Genomic DNA, 23668 nt, shown 5'->3' on the forward strand with positions numbered 1-23668 from the left:
AGACACACAAATACCCTCACTCGCCATCATGCCCTGACCACAATAGACACATAAATACCCTCACTCACCATCATGCCCTAACCACACAGCAGACACACAAACACCCATTCCAAGATCTGCCAAAAAAATAAAGCCCCCAAAGAAAATTGTATAACATTTTAATTTCTTAAATTAATTTGCCCTACCTCTCAGTGTACTCAATGTTATGCATTCCTCCTTCCTCCGGATGTATTACGCAGAAGCTTCTTAGTTTGAGATGTTGCTGTTATACAACACTGGCGCCTGGGACATAGTGGTCGCCCGTTTTAAAAAAGCCACACAAAAAAAGGCAAAAATACTGAATACAAATACGCACACAGGTAAAAGGAACATATATTATGATTCTAAAACTATAGCCCCATTTACCTTTTTGGTGCTTATATACAGTATTTGGATAGATATCTTTTATCTAATATCACTATTGCAATCCTAATATACATTCTATTTAGATTATTTTTTCCCATCTTTCATTTTTTTATTTTAAGTTGTCCTCTATCCTTCACATATGATTGCACCCCTTTATGTCTGAATGTTCTGCATTGTCCTTCCCTCTCCTCCCATACCTGTATGTGTTGCACTAAGCTTCCCCTTCATATGTATGTTCTGTATTGTGCTCCCGCCCTTATCTGTATGCCCTGTATTTTGATACCCCCTCATCTGTATACCATGTATTGTGATACCCCCTCATCTGTATACCATGTATTGTGATACCCCCTCATCTGTATACCATGTATTGTGATATCCCCTCATCTGTATACCATGTATTGTGATACCCCCTCATCTGTATTCCCTGTATTGTGATACCCTCATCTGTATGTTCTGTTTTGTGCTCCTGATCCCATCTGTATGCCCTGTATTGTGCTACCCCCTCATCTGTATGCCCTGTATTGTGATACCCTCTCATCTGTATGCCCTGTATTGTGCTACCCCCTCATCTGTATTCCCTGTATTGTGCTACCCCCTCATCTGTATTCCCTGTATTGTGCTACGCCCTCATCTGTATTCCATGTATTGTGCTACCCCCTCATCTGTATTCCCTGTATTGTGCTACCCCCTCATCTGTATTCCCTGTATTGTGCTACCCCCTCATCTGTATTCCATGTATTGTGCTACCCCCTCATCTGTATTCCCTGTATTGTGCTATCCCCTCATCTGTATTCCCTGTATTGTGCTACCCCCTCATCTGTATTCCCTGTATTGTGCTACCCCCTCATCTGTATTCCCTGTATTGTGCTACCCCCTCATCTGTATTCCCTGTATTGTGCTACGCCCTCATCTGTATTCCATGTATTGTGCTACCCCCTCATCTGTATTCCATGTATTGTGCTACCCCCTCATCTGTATTCCATGTATTGTGCTACCCCCTCATCTGTATTCCCTGTATTGTGCTACCCCCTCATCTGTATTCCCTGTATTGTGCTACGCCCTCATCTGTATTCCATGTATTGTGCTACCCCCTCATCTGTATTCCATGTATTGTGCTACCCCCTCATCTGTATTCCATGTATTGTGCTACCCCCTCATCTGTATTCCCTGTATTGTGCTACCCCCTCATCTGTATTCCATGTATTGTGCTACCCCCTCATCTGTATTCCCTGTATTGTGATACCCCCTCATCTGTATTCCATGTATTGTGCTACCCCCTCATCTGTATTCCCTGTATTGTGTTACCCTCATCTGTATGTTCTGCATTTTGTCCCCAATAAAATGGGGAAAAACTGTGAAAAATATTGATGGTATATATCTGAATACTGATAAAATCGATAAATAGAGTCTTATCTTTATACAAATACAACAATATTTATTATTCTGAAAACCTACACAAAACTCACACAGACATACTGTATATAAAAACACAAATATCAAAGGCCTTTTTAGCTAAGTTAGCTTATTTATATAGGATGTAAGTGGTTTCATCCGCTGTAGGAAAAATGTCTTATAGTACAGAGTTCATACAAAAAATCGCAGATGAATAATATAGAATAAGTTACCAGACCACGTTTAGTTCATTAGTAGGAGACTCTTATATGGAAATCGTTTCTTAAGTTAGCAAGTTCAGGATCTGGCCAGCCGCATCGGCACCCGACACGCTGGTGGATTGTTGCCCCGTCAAGCAAATCGGTTAATGAGCCGGATAGTGCAGGATGAGGATATATATATTGTTGTCTTGCACACACCTCAGCCGTAGTATCGCCCCACTTCAAGCAGGTTTGGTAGTGCATCGGAAGCTTAAGTAGAATTAGTGATCTCCAACAGATATGTACAGTATGTGTGGGGATACCTTCATCCTCTCCGGCTCATTAACTTACAGTACCAATTTGCTTGGCGGGGCAACAATCCACAAGCGTATTGGGTGACGGTGTGGCTGGCCGGTACCTGAACATGCAAACTTTAAGGGACGATTTCCATCTAAGAGTCTCCTACTAATGAACTAAACATGGTTTGGTAACTTGTTCTATATTATTCATCGGCAATATATAGAAGTGGATTTTTTGTATGAACGGTTATTATATTTTATCTACAACGGATGAAACCATTTACATTCTATATAAATAAGCTAATTTATCTAAAAAGGGCTTTGATGTTTGTGTTTTTTTTTTTATATGTCTATGTGAATTTTGTGTAGGTTTTATATGTGTTTTGGATAATAAATATTGTTTTCTTTTTATAAAGAGAAGTCTCCTATCAATTTTATCAATAGACATATACCAAATATATCTTGCAGTGTGTCCCCCTCTGTCCATTATTCTGCCCCTCCCTGTCCATTATTATGTCATCCCCTCCTGTGTCCATTGCTATTTGTTCGCCCTCTGTCCATTATTATGCCCCCTCCCCCCCCGTGTCCACTATTATATCATTGTTCCCCTCCATTATTATGTCCCACCCTCCCCTACGTGTACATTAATATTTGGCCCCCCTGTCCATTATTATGTCATCCCCTCCTGTGACCATTGCTATTTGTTCCCCCCACAGTCCGTTATTATGCCTCCTCCCCCCCCCTCCCCGTGTCTATTATTATATAATTGTCCCCTCTTGTCCATTATTATGCCTCCTCACCCCCCCCCCCATGTCCATTATTATATCATTGTTCCCCTCTATCTATTATTATACCTCCTCACCACCACCACCCCCCGTGTCCATTATTATATCATTGTTCCCCTCTGTCCATTATTATGCCTCCCCATCCCCCCCCCCGTGTCCATTATTATATCACTGATCTCCTCTGTCCATTATTATGACCCCACCCCCCACAGATAGTGTTTTGGTCTCTACCTTGAAGATTACTTACCTTCTCTCCTCTCTGTTCCCCTGACTCGGCTCCTCCTCCAGGTGCTGACAGGAGGAAGATCAGGTGCTGCCAGCGTATAGCAACAGGCAGCATCCGGCAGTCAGGAGGATCCACTGGCGGCTCACTTCCTGAGCTCACCACCAATGTCATCGGCGGCACAGCGCGGTGGCGCCTATGTGATGTCATGCGGCGCGACATCACATGGCGCAGAGAAGGGGGAGGCACACTATGCGACGCAGGGAGGGCAGGTGAAGCCTGTTTACAGTCGGGTTTGAATGGGTAGAGTGAAGCCTCGGGCAGCCGCTGGTGGTGACAGTAAAATAATTTTTCCTGTCTCCGCCGGATTCTCCTTGGTTCTGTGGACCTATTTTCATGGGGGGCCTGGAGCTGCAGCTCCACCCGCCCCATTGTTAATCCGGCCCAGGCGGTCAGTCACCATTGTCATCACAAGGATTTATTTGCTGGAACCTTTTTTCTTAATTCTACATGCAACTATATATACTGAACTAGAGTAAGTGCAGTAATGACTGTATTTTTTAACAATTTTCACATTGTTTAGCACAATACAACTATTTTTTTTTCTTGGCTTTATCTGTGCTGGTTTTCAAACTACTTCTGCAAGCCAAGGGTCTTTGAGTGCAAGATGCATGCAACTCTAAATAGGGACACAATTATGGACACAATTTGTGCACATGCACACTGCACCAATTTTGCCCCAAGATGCATATTTAAGTGTTCAACTTAAAATCAATCCCACTTTAATACTGTACCAACAAAATCCTCATATTCCTACTAGTCACCATCCAGCTACATTAACACATGTCAATGCTCTAGAACCCATTCACTGAACATGGCTTTGTTCCAGAATGCTAAGCAGAAATTTTGATTAAGGGCCTGGATCGAGATGTACCCAAATGCCTTTGTGGCTTCAAATTTGTATGCAGCGGTTGTGTGAGAATATGCAAATGTCACCTCTGCGATTTATATTGAGGCGCCCACTGGAGGCGTCCTAGACCTGCCCGCTTGTGCAGGAAGACGCAACCATCGAATACACATTGGTTGATAATTCTGAGTAACCCTACTCCTGCCAGACTGGCAGACAGAACTGAGATGGCAGTGCTATGTTGACTGTGTCACAGGAAGTTACGTGCCCCCAAAGCTGTCGCAACAATCCTGTATTTAAGTAGCTAACCCTCATTACCACCCACAAACAGTGCCTGACTGTCAATCCCTTCATGAATAAATCCTCACTGCCACTGTCTCATAAGACCATTGTGGCTCATGCACAGTGACAAAAAATCTCTCCACTGTGTACAAGAAAATCTACATTGTGCCCTTCTCTGAATCAGACCTGAAGTCCACACTGCAACGTGACCTGTAGTCCTGTAAATAAATAAAATCAAGCAAAATTTATAGCTGAAGAGATGGCGGAAAGATGGGATATACATGAAGAATGGTGAAAACAGCGCTCAAAGCCAAGGCCGTACTACATTGCATATTAGAATCAGAATCAGCTTTATTGGCCAGGTGTACTCATGTACACTAGGAATTCTTTGTGGTACAATGCATCGCCAAGCAGCAACATGAAGCGGGAGTACATAGCATAAGAAGGGGGAAGAACATAGCATACATTACACACATTACATGTATGAGTTGATACTGCACATTGTAACTGTACAATAGACTCAACATATTAGACATATTATACATGTAAGACTAAACACAAAGGCTGCTTGGCAGAGCAGCACCGAGGCAGCCATCCGCGGCGCCAACTAGAACTCAAACAATGCACATCATACAGAAGATTTAAGTATTACATCAAAAGATAAACCACACAGACAATAAAGACAGAAAGCATAATGCATCTGGTATGCTCTGCGTGTGTATGGTTATTTTTCAAAACAATGGACAGATTTCATGGCTGATAACAAAGGAAAGCATGGCTGCACAATGGAACTGAGTTACATTTTTATTGGCACATCAGTAACCCAGACAGCTAAGCTTGCTGTTAGTGCTTGAGTGATGGGATTCCATATAAATCAGCATAGGAGTACCTGAAATATAATAAAAGGCAAAACACAAACATGAATTCAAATAAAATGTAATAGTATGAGACTATGATTTGGTTGCGGCAGTGTTACATTAGGACAGGGGGACCCCATGCTGCAAGTTTCCATGTTATAGTGTGGCAGACCAGCTCGTCATACAGTACAGTACACTCATTTGTCACCCATAGTATAGTCAGTCATAAAGTAATTACTGATTGTTTTTGTCCATTTAATAAAAAAATCTGAAGGTGATTTCTGATTGAGTGAAATGCAAAGTAGGGACCAGTTTGGACTTTAGCAAAACTGGTTTAAAAGAAAAGTTGCAGGAAATCGTCAGTTTTGAAAAACTGTTCATTATTAAATTTAGTGCAATAAAAACTGTTAAACTATAAAAATAAATGTGCGCTGGGTTCCTACAACCCAGGTTTTCTTCTGCTTGGGGGAAATGGTCATTCTTTCTTTACCACAAAGCTTGGGGATTCACCATATTCTGGGATCTGTTGAACTCCCAGGGCTACAAGTTGTAGCTCCCCTCAGGGATGAAAAGGATAAAGCTACATCTGCCAGCTCCAAAAGTAGTGCAAGTGAAAATACAGTGAGACTATAATTTAAAAAAGGTGCCACAAAATCTAGGCTGCGCCTTTGGCTTTTGTTGGCTATTGAATTGGAACAAATGCTGCTAAACTAAACTTGGTGTTTACTGTACATGATATATTTTTATTAACTAAGGACAGATATGGAGATTCCAAAGCTAGGGACCCATTCATCAATGAATATTTGCCAGATATCCTCCAAAAACACCCAATTCAGGAGGTACCCGTAAAAATTAAAGGGTAAATTTACAAGAATGGAAGTTCTATAAGATGGGATATTGTCCATAGCAGCCAATCAGATTCCCGGTATTATCTTCTAGAAGGTGCTAGATAAATGAGAAGTAGAATCTGATTGGTTGCTATGGGCAACTCTTAAATAGAACTCCCATCTTAGTAAATTTACCCCTAAATATCTCCGGCATTTATGTACAGGTAACTGCAGCAGATAACAGAGATACTATGGGGGACATATACTAAGCAGTGATAAATGTGGAGAAGTGAGCCAGTGGAGAAGTTGCCCATGGTAACCAATCAGTTGCTCTGTATACTTTTAAAATATGCAAATGATAATGTTACGTCAATGCTGATTGGTTGCCATGGATAACTTCTCCGTTGGTTCACTTCTCCACTTTTATCACTGCTTAGTACATCTCCCCCTGCCCCCTGTATCTGCTGTGGTCCTGCTTTTTTACCTTGGGCAGACACACCAGTCGCACACCACCAGCACAGTCAAGAGCCGTGACGGGCCCAGGTACTTTTCAAGGGGCATGGCCTAATCACAGGAGGTGTGGTCATGTACCCTTAGAAAAAAATACTGGGAAAAAAACAGTATTTTAAGCACCTCCATGGCCACACTGCAGCCCAGTACACAGTTGCTAGGTAAGGGGAAGGTGGCCTGCGCCTCTACTGGACTCTTACCTGGGCCCGGGTAATTTGTACCCTCTCCCCCCCTCACTCGGCACCACTGCACACCACTCATTATGGCTCTGCTAATGTGAGCTTATGCAACAATGGAACATCAAACTGAATATCTCAAATGTTGACTTCAACAGTGCTCTGGTCAGCATGAGAAGAGTCACAGATATCCTAAGTACAACAATGCTATATACAGTATATGGCTATTCAGATTCTGAGTAAAACATCCTGCAATTGAGAGCTCAAATACGTTTATAATAGTGTTTATTATACTGTAGCAGAATGGGCTGTATAGACACAAGCAAGAGTCATGCTCTTAAAACCAGGTGAGTGTAATATGGACTTGAACACTTGCTTTGCAAATGTCATCATCCAGATGTTTGTACTTTTCTTTTTCTTTAGATGAGAATATTTTCTTTTAAATGACAGTAACCACAACCAGAGAACATGTTTCTCTGTGTCACCTGCTATTCTGACTTTTAAGACAAAACTTAGATTAAGGTACATTCAGGACCCATCTGCTGATTATAGTATGGGCATCATGGGAAATGGAGTACCGGAACAGCTGGAATGCCTTTGGTCACCTCTCTGTGACCTAGAACAGCTGAGCTTATTTTCCCACAGCTCCTATCTAACATATTGCTTTTCTACAGCAGCAGGACATTCTGCATAATACAGATTGTACTACTGGAAATGACCAATAAATCAAGCAACAGTTGATTTGTCTGGTACAGAAACTGTCATGTCTGTATTTCCATTTTCAATGACAAGCTCAGGCTGCTGCCAGTCATATATGTGCATTCAAGGGGATTCTCATCTCCTTCTATAATAACACACCATGCACAGAGAGACGAGCATCTGGGTTTTACATCACTTGGCTTCACAAATACAGTTGGCTGTTGGTGTAAAGAAAACAACGGCATGTTGTGTGCATTTTGCATGAAGTAAACAGATGCCCAAATAATGAAGAGTTTAGGTAATAACTGTAAGAGTCACTGGTTCATGTCACTTGGAAGCTAAACTGACAAATTATGACTGAAAGGGTGGGATGGAAGAAAGCGAATCAGGATATGACCTTGGGCAAGATATTTCTGGGTGGCGTTTGTGCCAATAATGAGAAAATAATTATCTGTTGCTGCACGATAATAAATATTGAGCATTCTACCTTCATACAGAATATTTTCTATGTTAATAAAGCAATCATACAATTAGGTCCATATATGTTTGAACACTGGCACAATTTTTGTTATTTTAGCTGTTTACCCAAAACATATTCAAATTCCAGTTATATAATGAATATTGTTTTAGAATGCAAATTTTAATTTGAAGGTAAAATTTCTCCAAATTGGAGGGTTTAGGAATTACAGCGGTTTAATATGTAGCCACTCTTCTTTACCAAGGGACCAATAGTAATTGGTCAATTGACTCAACAGCTGTTTCATTGACAGGTGTTATTTCTCGTTATTTCTTTATCAATTAAGCAGGATAAGGGTCTGGAGTTGATTCCAACATTTTCATTTGGAAGCTGTTGCTGTGAACCCACAATGAGGCTCACTCAGTTGCAGTTACTCTTGCTGCTGCCGTTGCTATATTTTGCTGTATACAATTGCGATCATATGCAAAATCAGGGACGTGGCTGAGGAGGAGGCACTGGCTAGTACCAGTGCCAGAGTTACACACAATATATGAGCCAAAGGGTACATGTGGGCATTATACACAGGTGCAGCAGTGTTGATCAGAGATGTGTGGAAAAGGTAGGTAGGGGAGGCACTGTCTCACTTGCCTAAGGCCCAGATTTATCAAGCCTTGGAGAGTGATACATTTGCACAGTGATAAAGTACCAACCAATCAGCTCCTAACTTCCATGTTACAGGCTGTGTTTGAAAAAATAGCAGTTAGTAGCTGGTTGGTTGGTACTTTATCACCTTGCAATTTATCACTCTCCAAGGCTTGATAAATCTCGGCCATAGACTTTTTACTCCAGAGTTTTCATTATAAATTTGATTAGAATAATACACTGAAGATATTTGTAATATAGGTTGACTCTCCCTTATCCAAAATGCTTGGGACCAGAGGTATTTTGGATATCGTATTTTTCCGTATTTTGGAATAATTGCATACCACAATGAGATATCATGGTGATGGGACCTAAATTTAAGCACAGAATGCATTTATGTTACAAATACACCTTATACACACAGCCTGAAGGTAATTTTAGTCAATATTTTTTATAACTTTGTGCATTAAACAAAGTGTGTGTACATTCACACAATTCATTTATGTTTCATATACACCTTATACACTAGTGATGAGCGGGTTCGGTTCCTCGGAATCCGAACCCCCCCGAACTTCAGCCTTTTTACACGGATCCGAGGCAGACTCGGATCTTCCCGCCTTGCTCGGCTAACCCGAGCGCGCCCGAACGTCATCATCCCGCTGTCGGATTCTCGCGAGGCTCGTATTCTATCGCGAGACTCGGATTCTATATAAGGAGCTGCGCGTCGCCGCCATTTTCACACGTGCATTGAGATTCATAGGGAGAGGACGTGGCTGGCGTCCTCTCCATTTAGATTAGAAGAGAGAGAGTGAGAGTGAGACACTTGATTTACTGGAGCTTAGGAGTACTCAGAGAGTGCAGAGTTTACTAGTGACTGACCAGTGACCACCAGTGCAGTTTTTTTATTATATTATTATTTAATATAATCCGTTCTCTGCCTGAAAAAAAACGATACACAGTGACACAGTAACAGTATACCATATCTGTGCTCAGCCTCAGTGTGCTGCATCATCTATGTATATCTGACTGTGCTGAGTGCTCAGTGCTCACACAGCTTAATTGTGGGGGAGACTGGGGAGCAGTAGCAGGAGTACATATTATTTAACAGTGCACACTTTTGCTGCCAGAGTGCCACTGCCAGTGTGACTGACCAGTGACCACTGTCTGACCACCAGTATATTGTGATTGTCTGCCTGAAAAAGTTAAACACTCGTCGTGTGGTGTTTTTATTCTATAAACGCATTCTGCTGACAGTGTCCAGCAGGTCCGTCATTAATTATATAATATATACCTGTCCGGCTGCAGTAGTGATATATATATATATATATATATATTTTTTATATCATTATCATCCAGTCTATATTAGCAGCAGACGCAGTACGGTAGTCCACGGCTGTAGCTACCTCTGTGTCGGCAGTCGCTCGTCCATCCATAATTGTATACCACCTACCTGTGGTGTTTTTTTTTTTTCTATCTTCTTGATACTAGTAGCTTACTTTAGGAGTCTGCAGTTCTGACAGTGTCCAGCAGGTCCGTCATTATAATATATACCTGTCCGGCTGCAGTAGTGATATATATATATTTTTTATATCATTATCATCCAGTCTATATTAGCAGCAGACGCAGTACGGTAGTCCACGGCTGTAGCTACCTCTGTGTCGGCAGTCGCTCGTCCATCCATAATTGTATACCACCTACCTGTGGTGTTTTTTTTTTTTTCTATCTTCTTGATACTACTAGTAGCTTACTTTAGGAGTCTGCAGTGCTGCTGACAGTGTCCAGCAGGTCCGTCATTATATAATATATACCTGTCCGGCTGCAGTAGTGATATATATATATATATTTTTTATATCATTATCATCCAGTCTATATTAGCAGCAGACGCAGTACGGTAGTCCACGGCTGTAGCTACCTCTGTGTCGGCAGTCGCTCGTCCATCCATAATTGTATACCACCTACCTGTGGTGTTTTTTTTTTTTTCTATCTTCTTGATACTACTAGTAGCTTACTTTAGGAGTCTGCAGTGCTGCTGACAGTGTCCAGCAGGTCCGTCATTATATAATATATACCTGTCCGGCTGCAGTAGTGATATATATATATATATTTTATATCATTTTCATCCAGTCTATATTAGCAGCAGACGCAGTACGGTAGTCCACGGCTGTAGCTACCTCTGTGTCGGCAGTCGCTCGTCCATCCATAATTGTATACCACCTACCTGTGGTGTTTTTTTTTTTTCTATCTTCTTGATACTACTAGTAGCTTACTTTAGGAGTCTGCAGTTCTGACAGTGTCCAGCAGGTCCGTCATTATAATATATACCTGTCCGGCTGCAGTAGTGATATATATATATTTTTTATATCATTATCATCCAGTCTATATTAGCAGCAGACGCAGTACGGTAGTCCACGGCTGTAGCTACCTCTGTGTCGGCAGTCGCTCATCCATCCATAATTGTATACCACCTACCTGTGGTGTTTTTTTTTTCTATCTTCTTGATACTACTAGTAGCTTACTTTAGGAGTCTGCAGTGCTGCTGACAGTGTCCAGCAGGTCCGTCATTATATAAGATATACCTGTCCGGCTGCAGTAGTGATATATATATATATATATATTTTTTATATCATTATCATCCAGTCTATATTAGCAGCAGACGCAGTACGGTAGTCCACGGCTGTAGCTACCTCTGTGTCGGCAGTCGCTCGTCCATCCATAAGTATACTAGTATCCATCCATCTCCATTGTTTACCTGAGGTGCCTTTTAGTTGTGCGCAGTATATATAGTAGTAGGCCATTGCTATTGATACTGGCATATAATTCCACACATTAAAATATGGAGAACAAAAATGTTGAGGTTCCAAAAATAGGGAAAGATCAAGATCGACTTCCACCTCGTGCTGAAGCTGCTGCCACTAGTCATGGCCGAGACGATGAAATGCCAGCAACGTCGTCTGCCAAGGCCGATGCCCAATGTCATAGTACAGAGCATGTAAAATCCAAAACACAAAATATCAGTAAAAAAAGGACTCAAAAATCTAAAATAAAATTGTCAGAGGAGAAGCGTAAACTTGCCAATATGCCATTTACCACACGGAGTGGCAAGGAACGGCTGAGGCCCTGGCCTATGTTCATGGCTAGTGGTTCAGCTTCACATGAGGATGGAAGCACTCAGCCTCTCGCTAGAAAAATGAAAAGACTCAAGCTGGCAAAAGCACAGCAAAGAACTGTGCGTTCTTCGAAATCACAAATCCACAAGGAGAGTCCAATTGTGTCGTTTGCGATGCCTGACCTTCCCAACACTGGACGTGAAGAGCATGCGCCTTCCACCATTTGCATGCCCCCTGCAAGTGCTGGAAGGAGCACCCGCAGTCCAGTTCCTGATAGTCAGATTGAAGATGTCAGTGTTGAAGTACACCAGGATGAGGAGGATATGGGTGTTGCTGGCGCTGGGGAGGAAATTGACCAGGAGGATTCTGATGGTGAGGTGGTTTGTTTAAGTCAGGCACCCGGGGAGACACCTGTTGTCCGTGGGAGGAATAGGGCCATTGACATGCCTGGTGAAAATACCAAAAAAATCAGCTCTTCGGTGTGGAAGTATTTTAACAGAAATGCGGACAACATTTGTCAAGCCGTGTGTGTTAGGCGCCGGGGTCCGCTCATCGGTGCGGCCCGGCGCCTAGCAACCAGGGACGCCGTGCGCGTACAGCCGCCGGCTCCCTGGCAACGCTAGACGCCGGGCGCACGGAGCCGCTCTGACCTTAGCAACGGGGACGCCACGTTCAGCCGCGTTCCCCGTTGCTGGGTCTGTCCTGATTACCTCATGGTGTGCTGGCCGTGCAGCATGCAAGCTGCACGGCATTTCAGTTGATTACAATGTCTGGATTTTGATTGGAGGGTTCCTGAATAAAGGCACCCTCAGGACTCCTTACAGACGCCGGTGATAGCTTCCTGTTTGCCTGTGTCTGCTACAGAGAGTTTCCAGTCCTGCTCAATCCGGTTGTTCCTGTCCTCAGAGATCCTGTACTCGGAAGTTTGTCATCTGTTCCTGGAGTCTGACCGAGCACCTTTAACATCTTGTGGTGTTCGTGAGTCGCGGCTCAGCCGTGTGTTGCGGCTTGTCCGCTTACTGTTTATTATTTAGTTTACTTGTGTTCTGGAGCTTTTGCGGAGGATTCCGCTCCCACAGATCCACTCTGGTATCCAGCGGTGCTGGATAGGAGTAACGGATCAGGGGATCTTTGGTTGTCCTTTTCCCTGGCGGCTAGTCCGCACATACCTTTGGTTTAAGTTAGTTAGCTTGTAACCCCTGGCCTGGTTGCTTAGTCAGAGGGCCCCTTGTTATCACCCTGTCTCGGACTTCCCCTTGTCTCCCTTTAAGACCTGCGGGGGCATCGGGGTTGGGCAGACATAATCCGCCCTTCGAACGCGGCTGCCATGGGCTCAAGCAACCATTGTCTCGCAGGGGATTTCTGATAACACGGGCGAGACAACGGAGTTAGGGTGCCAGGGGTTACTAGGCTCTCCTGCTCCCACAACCAGCTTATTTTCCCTGTACTCAGACCTCTGCCATAAGATCTCCTCCGGTCTGGAGTACAGGAATCATAACATTATCACCGGCCAGACAAAAGAAAAATTTTTAATTAACAGGAGTTAATTTTTTCACTTATTCAGTTGGGAGATTTTGTCGGCCTCATGAATCCCGCCGGTATTGGGCCAAATCCTGGCCAGCTTCTAGTTAGTCAGATTCAAGAACTTACTCAGATGGTTCAGGATCTGTCCCTCCGGGTGAGGTCACAGGAAGATCTGTTACGGACTTCCCCGAGGGTCATCCCTAAACCAAAAATGCATCTGCCTGACCGTTTTTCTGGGGATAGAAAACAGTTTTTTAATTTTAAAGAGTCTTGTAAACTTTATTTTCGTTTAAGACCAGTCTCCTCAGGTACGGAGGCTCAGCGGGTTGGAATTATTATTTCTCTGCTTCAGGGGGATCCTCAGACCTGGGCTTTTGGTTTAAAGACAGACGATCCGGCCTTATCGTCTGTAGACGCCTTTTTAAAATCTTTAGGGCTATTGTATGACGACCCTGATAGAGAGGCGTCCGCTGAGAGTCAGTTGCGTGCTCTTAGACAGGGTAGGAATCCCGCAGAGAATTATTGTACGGAGTTTCGCCGTTGGTCGAACGACTGTGGATGGAATGACCCAGCTCTGCGCAGTCAGTTTCGCCTCGGCTTATCTGAATCTATAAAAGACAGTCTCCTTCAGTATCCCGCTCCTGAAACTCTCGATAAACTCATGGAGCTCTCTATTAAGATAGATCGTCGGCTCAGAGAGCGGAGGGCTGAAAAAGGGGCATCTGTCGGGTCTACTCCTTGTGTGCTTTCCATTCCTGTAGACATGGAGGAGCCTATGCAGATAGGTCTCTCCAAACTGTCTCCTGAAGAAAGAACCAGGAGGCAAAATTCTGGTCTTTGTTTATACTGTGGAGGTAAGGGACATTTTGCCCGTAGTTGTCCGAACAAATCGGGAAACTTCCTGACCAAGTGAATTGTGAGGGGGTTCACTTTGGTCTGCAGCTCATCTCCTCAAATAACTCACTGTTAGTTCCTGCTAAAGTTTCCTTTGGCAGCCTCTGTTCCTCGGTCTCTGCTTTTGTGGACAGTGGAGCTGCAGGGAACTTTATGGATTTAACATGGGCCAAGGCCTTAGGTATTCCTCAGTTAACCTTGGGTAGGTGTGTCACCGTGCATGGTTTAGATGGGAGTCCCTTGTCCAATGGGGTTATTTCTCTAGGTACACCTCCTGTTTTACTCTCGGTGGGAGCCCTGCATTCTGAAAAGATTGAGTTTTTCCTTACTCATTGTCCAGCAGTTCCTGTGGTTCTGGGTCACCCTTGGCTGGCCTTTCATAATCCCATCATTGATTGGCAGTCGGGGGAGATCTTACAATGGGGTACCATCTGTAATAAAGAATGTATTACGCTTCCTATCCGAGTAGCTGCCGCCGTTCCTGCACCCATTCCTGAGGAATATCAGGATTTTGTTGACGTGTTTTCCAAGGGCAATGCGGATATTCTGCCTCCCCATAGGCCTTACGATTGTGCCATTGAGCTAATTCCTGGTGCCACGTTGCCTAAAGGAAGGTTATATGCATTGTCTGGTCCTGAAACTGTGGCCATGAATGAGTATGTGAAAGAAAGCCTTGGGAAAGGTTTTATCAGGCCATCTAAATCCCCTTTAAGTGCAGGTTTCTTCTTCGTAGAGAAGAAGGATGGTTCACTCAGACCCTGCATTGACTTTAGAGCTTTGAATAAAATCTCAGTAAAGAATACTTACCCTCTGCCGCTGATCTCTGTCCTCTTTGATCAGCTACGTTCGGCTGTGATTTTTTCTAAGATTGACCTTAGAGGAGCATATAACCTCATCAGAATCAAGTCAGGGGATGAGTGGAAAACGGCATTCAGTACTCAATCAGGCCACTATGAGTATCTGGTTATGCCATTCGGCCTGTCAAACGCTCCGGCAGTTTTCCAGGATCTCATTAATGATGTGCTCCGTGAATTTCTTGGAAGATTCGTTGTAGTCTACTTAGACGATATTTTGATATATTCTGACTCTGTAGAACAACATGTTACCCAGGTGCGTCAGGTGCTAAAGAAATTACGTGAAAATCACCTATATGCCAAACTGGAGAAGTGTGAATTTCATGTCACGGAGGTATCCTTTTTAGGGTACATTATTTCCCCTCGGGGATTCCGTATGGAACCAAAGAAGCTCCAAGCCATCCTTAGTTGGGCGCAACCCACCAACTTAAAAGCAATTCAGCGCTTTTTAGGGTTTGCGAACTACTATAGAAGATTTATTCACTCTTTCTCTGACCTAGTTGCTCCCATTGTGGCACTTACTAAGAAGGGAGCAGATCCTACCAATTGGTCATGTGAAGCTGAGTTATCTTTTCAGGCCTTGAAACAAGCCTTTGTCTCAGCCCCTGTCCTTAGACATCCCAACCCAGAATTGCCTTTCATTGTTGAGGTTGATGCCTCGGAGGTTGGAGTTGGGGCTATCCTTTCTCAGAAGGATCCAGATTCCCTTGAATTACATCCTTGTGCCTTTATGTCCAGGAAATTCTCATCTGCAGAATCCAACTACGATGTTGGTAACCGGGAATTGCTGGCTATTAAATGGGCTTTCGAGGAGTGGAGGCATTGGCTTGAAGGAGCGACCCATACCATTTCAGTTTTGACTGATCACAAAAATCTTCAATACATTGAATCTGCTAAACGACTGAATGCCCGGCAGGCTCGTTGGGCTTTATTTTTTACTCGTTTCAAATTCATTATCACCTTCAGGCCAGGTTCCAAGAATACTAAGGCAGATGCCCTGTCACGCAGTTTTCTTCCAGTTCAAGACAATAGTCCTGTTACTCCCATACTTCCGTCTTCAGTCATTCGGGCAGGCCTCACACAGGATGTATTTACCCAGTTAAAGCTGCTTCAACATCAAGCTCCTGGAAATACTCCTGCTGGTCGTCTTTTTGTCCCTGAGTTTTTGAGAGCTACTGTTTTGGCGGAGTTTCATGATAGCAAGGTTGCCGGGCATCCGGGAATCGCTAAGACTTTGGAATTAGTCTCCCGCTCAGTATGGTGGCCTGGTCTTTCCAAAGACATTAAAGAGTTTGTTTTTTCTTGTCAGGTCTGTGCACAGCATAAAGTTCCCCGTTCTTTGCCTATAGGTCAACTTATGCCCTTGAATGTTCCCCTTAGGCCATGGTCGCATATCTCCATGGATTTTGTGGTGGACCTCCCTCTGTCAGCCGGATGCCGAGTCATATGGGTGGTAGTGGATCGTTTTAGCAAAATGGCCCATTTCATTGCTCTTCCCCAATTGCCATCTGCCCAGGGATTGGCAGTCTTGTTCCTCCGCCATGTTTTCAGACTCCATGGCTTACCCACTGATATTGTTTCTGATAGGGGTCCACAATTCATTGCACAATTTTGGAAGTCTTTTTGTGCTTCGTTAAAGATGAAATTATCTTTAACGTCCGGTTATCATCCCCAATCCAATGGGCAGACTGAGCGAGTTAACCAATCTCTAAAACAATATTTGCGTTTGTACTCGGCCAAACTCCAAAATGACTGGTCTGAGTTTCTTCCATTGGCGGAGTTTGCTTATAATAATGCCTGTCATTCCTCCACCAATGTGTCTCCATTTTTTGCAGTTTTTGGTTTTCACCCCAGAGCTAATTCATTTTTTCAACATTCCTCTGTCTCCTCTCTGGCCCTGACCTCTCATCTTAAACTTATTTGGAAAAAAGTGCACTTGGCTCTCAGAAAAGCAGCATTCCGGGAAAAAAGATTTTCTGACAGGCTCCGGCGGCCGTGCACTTTTAAAGTAGGAGACAGGGTGTGGTTGTCGACTCGCAACATTAAACTTCGACAAACCTCAGCCAGATTGGGTCCTAGATTTATTGGACCATTTCTCATTATCAAAAAAGTCAATCCCGTTGCTTTCCGGTTACGTTTACCAAAAACTTTACGGATCGGAAATACCTTCCATTGCTCATTACTGAAACCATATGTTTCGTCCAGTAGATTTCCTCGTAAAATATCTCAGGGGAGATCACCAATAAATGTACAGGGTCAGCAGGAGTTCTTGGTGGAGAAGGTTCTCGATTCCAAGTTGTCTCGGGGTCGGCTTTATTTTTTGGTACATTGGAGAGGTTATGGGCCAGAGGAAAGGTCTTGGGTCCTGGATGAGGATCTTCATGCCCCGAGGCTTAAAAGGGCATTTTTTCGAGAATTTCCTCAGAAACCCGGCTTTAGGGGTTCCTTGACCCCTCCTCAAGGGGGGGGTACTGTTAGGCGCCGGGGTCCGCTCGTCGGTGCGGCCCGGCGCCTAGCAACCAGGGACGCCGTGCGCGTACAGCCGCCGGCTCCCTGGCAACGCTAGACGCCGGGCGCACGGAGCCGCTCTGACCTTAGCAACGGGGACGCCACGTTCAGCCGCGTTCCCCGTTGCTGGGTCTGTCCTGATTACCTCATGGTGTGCTGGCCATGCAGCATGCAAGCTGCACGGCATTTCAGTTGATTACCCTGTCTGGATTTTGATTGGAGGGTTCCTGAATAAAGGCACCCTCAGGACTCCTTACAGACGCCGGTGATAGCTTCCTGTTTGCCTGTGTCTGCTACAGAGAGTTTCCAGTCCTGCTCAATCCGGTTGTTCCTGTCCTCAGAGATCCTGTACTCGGAAGTTTGTCATCTGTTCCTGGAGTCTGACCGAGCACCTTTAACATCTTGTGGTGTTCGTGAGTCGCGGCTCAGCCGTGTGTTGCGGCTTGTCCGCTTACTGTTTATTATTTAGTTTACTTGTGTTCTGGAGCTTTTGCGGAGGATTCCGCTCCCACAGATCCACTCTGGTATCCAGCGGTGCTGGATAGGAGTAACGGATCAGGGGATCTTTGGTTGTCCTTTTCCCTGGCGGCTAGTCCGCACATACCTTTGGTTTAAGTTAGTTAGCTTGTAACCCCTGGCCTGGTTGCTTAGTCAGAGGGCCCCTTGTTATCACCCTGTCTCGGACTTCCCCTTGTCTCCCTTTAAGACCTGCGGGGGCATCGGGGTTGGGCAGACATAATCCGCCCTTCGAACGCGGCTGCCATGGGCTCAAGCAACCATAGTCTCGCAGGGGATTTCTGATAACACGGGCGAGACAACGGAGTTAGGGTGCCAGGGGTTACTAGGCTCTCCTGCTCCCACAACCAGCTTATTTTCCCTGTACTCAGACCTCTGCCATAAGATCTCCTCCAGTCTGGAGTACAGGAATCATAACAGTGTGTTGCCTTTGTCAAGCTGTAATAAGTAGGGGTAAGGACGTTAACCACCTCGGAACATCCTCCCTTATACGTCACCTGCAGCGCATTCATCATAAGTCAGTGACAAGTTCAAAAACTTTGGGCGACAGCGGAAGCAGTCCACTGACCAGTAAATCCCTTCCTCTTGTAACCAAGCTCACGCAAACCACCCCACCAACTCCCTCAGTGTCAATTTCCTCCTTCCCCAGGAATGCCAATAGTCCTGCAGGCCATGTCACTGGCAATTCTGACGAGTCCTCTCCTGCCTGGGATTCCTCCGATGCATCCTTGCGTGTAACGCCTACTGCTGCTGGCGCTGCTGTTGTTGCTGCTGGGAGTCGATGGTCATCCCAGAGGGGAAGTCGTACTCGTAAGACCACTTTTACTACTTCCACCAAGCAATTGACTGTCCAACAGTCCTTTGCGAGGAAGATGAAATATCACAGCAGTCATACTGCTGCAAAGCGGATAACTGAGGCCTTGGCATTCTGGGCGGTGAGAAACGTGGTTCCGGTATCCATCATTACTGCAGAGGCAACTAGAGACTTGTTGGAGGTACTGTGTCCCTGGTACCAAATACCATCTAGGTTCCATTTCTCTAGGCAGGCGATACCGAAAATGTACACAGACCTCAGAAAAAGACTCACCAGTGTCCTAAAAAATGCAGTTGTACCCAATGTCCACTTAACCACGGACATGTGGACAAGTAGAGCAAGGCAGGCTCAGGACTATATGACTGTGACAGCCTACTGGGTAGATGTATGGACTCCCGCCGCAAGAACAGCAGCGGCGGCACCAGTAGCAGCATCTCGCAAACGCTAACTCTTTCCTAGGCAGGCTACGCTTTGTATCACCGCTTTCCAGAATACGCACACAGCTAAAAACCTCTTACGGCAACTGAGGAAGATCATCGCAGAATGGCTTACCCCAATTGGACTCTCCTGTGGATTTGTGGCATCGGACAACGCCAGCAATATTGTGTGTGCATTAAATATGGGCAAATTCCAGCACGTCCCATGTTTTGCACATACCTTGAATTTGGTGGTGCAGAATTATTTAAAAAACGAGAGGGGCGTGCAAGAGATGCTGTCGGTGGCCAGAAGAATTGCGGGACACTTTCGGCGTACAGGCACCACGTACAGAAGACTGGAGCACCACCAAAAACGCCTGAACCTGCCCTGCCATCATCTGAAGCAAGAAGTGGTAACGAGGTGGAATTCAACCCTCTATATGCTTCAGAGGTTGGAGGAGCAGCAAAAGGCCATTCAAGCCTATACAACTGAGCACGATATAGGAGGTGGAATGCACCTGTCTCAAGCGCAGTGGAGAATGATTTCAACGTTGTGCAAGGTTCTGCAACCTTTTGAACTTGCCACACGTGAAGTCAGTTCAGACACTGCCAGCCTGAGTCAGGTCATTCCCCTCATCAGGCTTTTGCAGAAGAAGCTGGAGACATTGAAGGAGGAGCTAACACAGAGCGATTCCGCTAGGCATGTGGGACTTGTGGATGGAGCCCTTAATTCGCTTAACAAGGATTCACGGGTGGTCAATCTGTTGAAATCAGAGCACTACATTTTGGCCACCGTGCTCGATCCTAGATTTAAAACCTACCTTGGATCTCTCTTTCCGGCAGACACAAGTCTGCTGGGGTTCAAAGAACTGCTGGTGACAAAATTGTCAAGTCAAGCGGAACGCGACCTGTCAACATCTCCTCCTTCACATTCTCCCGCAACTGTGGGTGCGAGGAAAAGGCTCAGAATTCCGAGCCCACCCGCTGGCGGTGATGCAGGGCAGTCTGGAGCGACTGCTGATGCTGACATCTGGTCCGGACTGAAGGACCTGACAACGATTACGGACATGTCGTCTACTGTCACTGCATATGAATCGGTCACCATTGAAAGAATGGTGGAGGATTATATGAGTGACCGCATCCAAGTAGGCACGTCAGACAGTCCGTACTTATACTGGCAGGAAAAAGAGGCAATTTGGAGGCCCTTGCACAAACTGGCTTTATTCTACCTAAGTTGCCCTCCCACAAGTGTGTACTCCGAAAGAGTGTTTAGTGCCGCCGCTCACCTTGTCAGCAATCGGCGTACGAGGTTACATCCAGAAAATGTGGAGAAGATGATGTTCATTAAAATGAATTATAATCAATTCCTCCGTGGAGACATTGACCAGCAGCAATTGCCTCCACAAAGTACACAGGGAGCTGAGATGGTGGATTCCAGTGGGGACGAATTGATAATCTGTGAGGAGGGGGATGTACACGGTGATATATCGGAGGATGATGATGAGGTGGACATCTTGCCTCTGTAGAGCCAGTTTGTGCAAGGAGAGATTAATTGCTTCTTTTTTGGTGGGGGTCCAAACCAACCCGTCATTTCAGTCACAGTCGTGTGCCAGACCCTGTCACTGAAATGTTGGGTTGGTTAAAGTGTGCATGTCCTGTTTATACAACATAAGGGTGGGTGGGAGGGCCCAAGGACAATTCCATCTTGCACCTCTTCTTTCTTTCATTTTTCTTTGCGTCATGTGCTGTTTGGGGGGTGTTTTTTGGAAGGGCCATCCTGCGTGACACTGCAGTGCCACTCCTAGATGGGCCAGGTGTTTGTGTCGGCCACTAGGGTCGCTTAGCTTACTCACACAGCTACCTCATTGCGCCTCTTTTTTTCTTTGCGTCATGTGCTGTTTGGGGAGTGTTTTTTGGAAGGGCCATCCTGCGTGACACTGCAGTGCCACTCCTAGATGGGCCAGGTGTTTGTGTCGGCCACTAGGGTCGCTTAGCTTACTCACACAGCTACCTCATTGCGCCTCTTTTTTTCTTTGCGTCATGTGCTGTTTGGGGAGTGTTTTTTGGAAGGGCCATCCTGCGTGACACTGCAGTGCCACTCCTAGATGGGCCAGGTGTTTGTGTCGGCCACTAGGGTCGCTTAGCTTACTCACACAGCTACCTCATTGCGCCTCTTTTTTTCTTTGCGTCATGTGCTGTTTGGGGAGTGTTTTTTGGAAGGGCCATCCTGCGTGACACTGCAGTGCCACTCCTAGATGGGCCAGGTGTTTGTGTCGGCCACTAGGGTCGCTTAGCTTACTCACACAGCTACCTCATTGCGCCTCTTTTTTTCTTTGCGTCATGTGCTGTTTGGGGAGTGTTTTTTGGAAGGGCCATCCTGCGTGACACTGCAGTGCCACTCCTAGATGGGCCAGGTGTTTGTGTCGGCCACTAGGGTCGCTTAGCTTACTCACACAGCTACCTCATTGCGCCTCTTTTTTTCTTTGCGTCATGTGCTGTTTGGGGAGTGTTTTTTGGAAGGGCCATCCTGTGTGACACTGCAGTGCCACTCCTAGATGGGCCAGGTGTTTGTGTCGGCCACTTGGGTCGCTTAGCTTAGCCATCCAGCGACCTCGGTGCAAATTTTAGGACTAAAAATAATATTGTGAGGTGTGAGGTGTTCAGAATAGACTGAAAATGAGTGGAAATTATGGTTATTGAGGTTAATAATACTTTGGGATCAAAATGAACCCCAAATTCTATGATTTAAGCTGTTTTTTAGGGTTTTTTGAAAAAAACACCCGAATCCAAAACACACCCGAATCCGACAAAAAAAATTCGGTGAGGTTTTGCCAAAACGCGTTCGAACCCAAAACACGGCCGCGGAACCGAACCCAAAACCAAAACACAAAACCCGAAAAATTTCCGGTGCTCATCACTATTATACACAAAGCCTGAAGGTCATTTAATACAATATTTTTAATAACTTTGTGTATTAAACAAAGTTTGTGTACATTGAACCATCAAAAAACAAAGGTTTCACTATCTCACTCTCACTCAGAAAAGTCTGTATTTCGGAATATTCCGTATTTCGGAATATTTGGATATGGGATACTCAACCTGTATATTGTTTGTAGTTTTCATATACTTTATATAGTCAGAACTCTGGCTTATACGTTTGTATGACAGGAAAGGCTCTGCTTCACCTCACCGCACGTCACTGGCTAATATGGCCAGAAGGTGACCTGAGCATAGGGACGCCCACTGCTATCACATAATTTCTGTCCAACCGCATAAATTTGCTGATACAGTACATTGGTACCATCACTGCAAATAGGGACATGTCAGAGAGTCCTGAGTGCCTCTGAGGATACCTCTCCTGGGATGCTGAGGGGTCTCCAGTAGCAAGTAAGATCGCAACTGCTAATTTATGCATGCTCATAAAATGGCATCCAAACGGTCATGACATGCCTGCATTTACCAGACCACTCCTCAAACGCTGACCTACTGTCACTCACTTTGCAATTCATTCCTCGGTGTGACCACAATCACAATTTATTCGCTGCGTGGGCACTCTGCGACTCAGATGCATGTGCAATAAGAAAACATTGACTGATGTGGGTACAATATCCACTTTGTGACTGTACCAGAATGAGCCTCACTATTGCCGTCAAAGGAGCTCTCAATGTAAGTGAAACATGCCATCCTTAGGCTGCAAAGGCAAAAACAATCCATCAGAAATATAGGGGTCTGTTGATGAAGCAGTGAAAAGTCTGGAGAAGTGAAGAAGTGGAGAAGTTGGCTATCGCAGCCAATCAGCATTGAAGTAACTTTTATAATTTCCATACTATACAATTGTACAGAGCAGCTGATTGGTTGCCATGGACAACTTCTCCACTGGCTCACTTCTCCACACTTTTCAGTGCTTCATGAATAGGCTTCATAGTGGGAACCTTAGGTGGTCAAATTAACAGTTTGGTACATTCTGGGTGGGGGGGGGGGGAAAGAACGTACTGGTGATCTCGGCAACATAAAAAGGCCTGGACATCCACAGCAGACAGTAGTGGTAGATGAAGTAGAAGTCTAATATAAAGAAAAGTCTTCTTGAGAGCAAATAGAAAGTGTTCACCATAAGGTACAAACCATTCATTAGCCTCAAGAATATAAAGGCCATATTAGACTTTGCCAGAAAAAAAAAAAAAAAAAATCTAAAAAAGCCAGCCCATCTGGAACAGCATTTTTTGAACAGATGAAACTAAGATCAACCTATACCAGAGTTATGGGAAGAAAAAGGCATGGGGAATGCTTGGAATGGCTCATGATCCAAAACATACTGTTGCATCTGTAAAACACAGTAAAGGCAGTGTGATGACATGGCTTGCATGGCAGTCACTG

This window comes from Pseudophryne corroboree, chromosome 4 (genome assembly GCF_028390025.1).
Source record: "Pseudophryne corroboree isolate aPseCor3 chromosome 4, aPseCor3.hap2, whole genome shotgun sequence".
NCBI lineage: Eukaryota > Metazoa > Chordata > Amphibia > Anura > Myobatrachidae > Pseudophryne > Pseudophryne corroboree.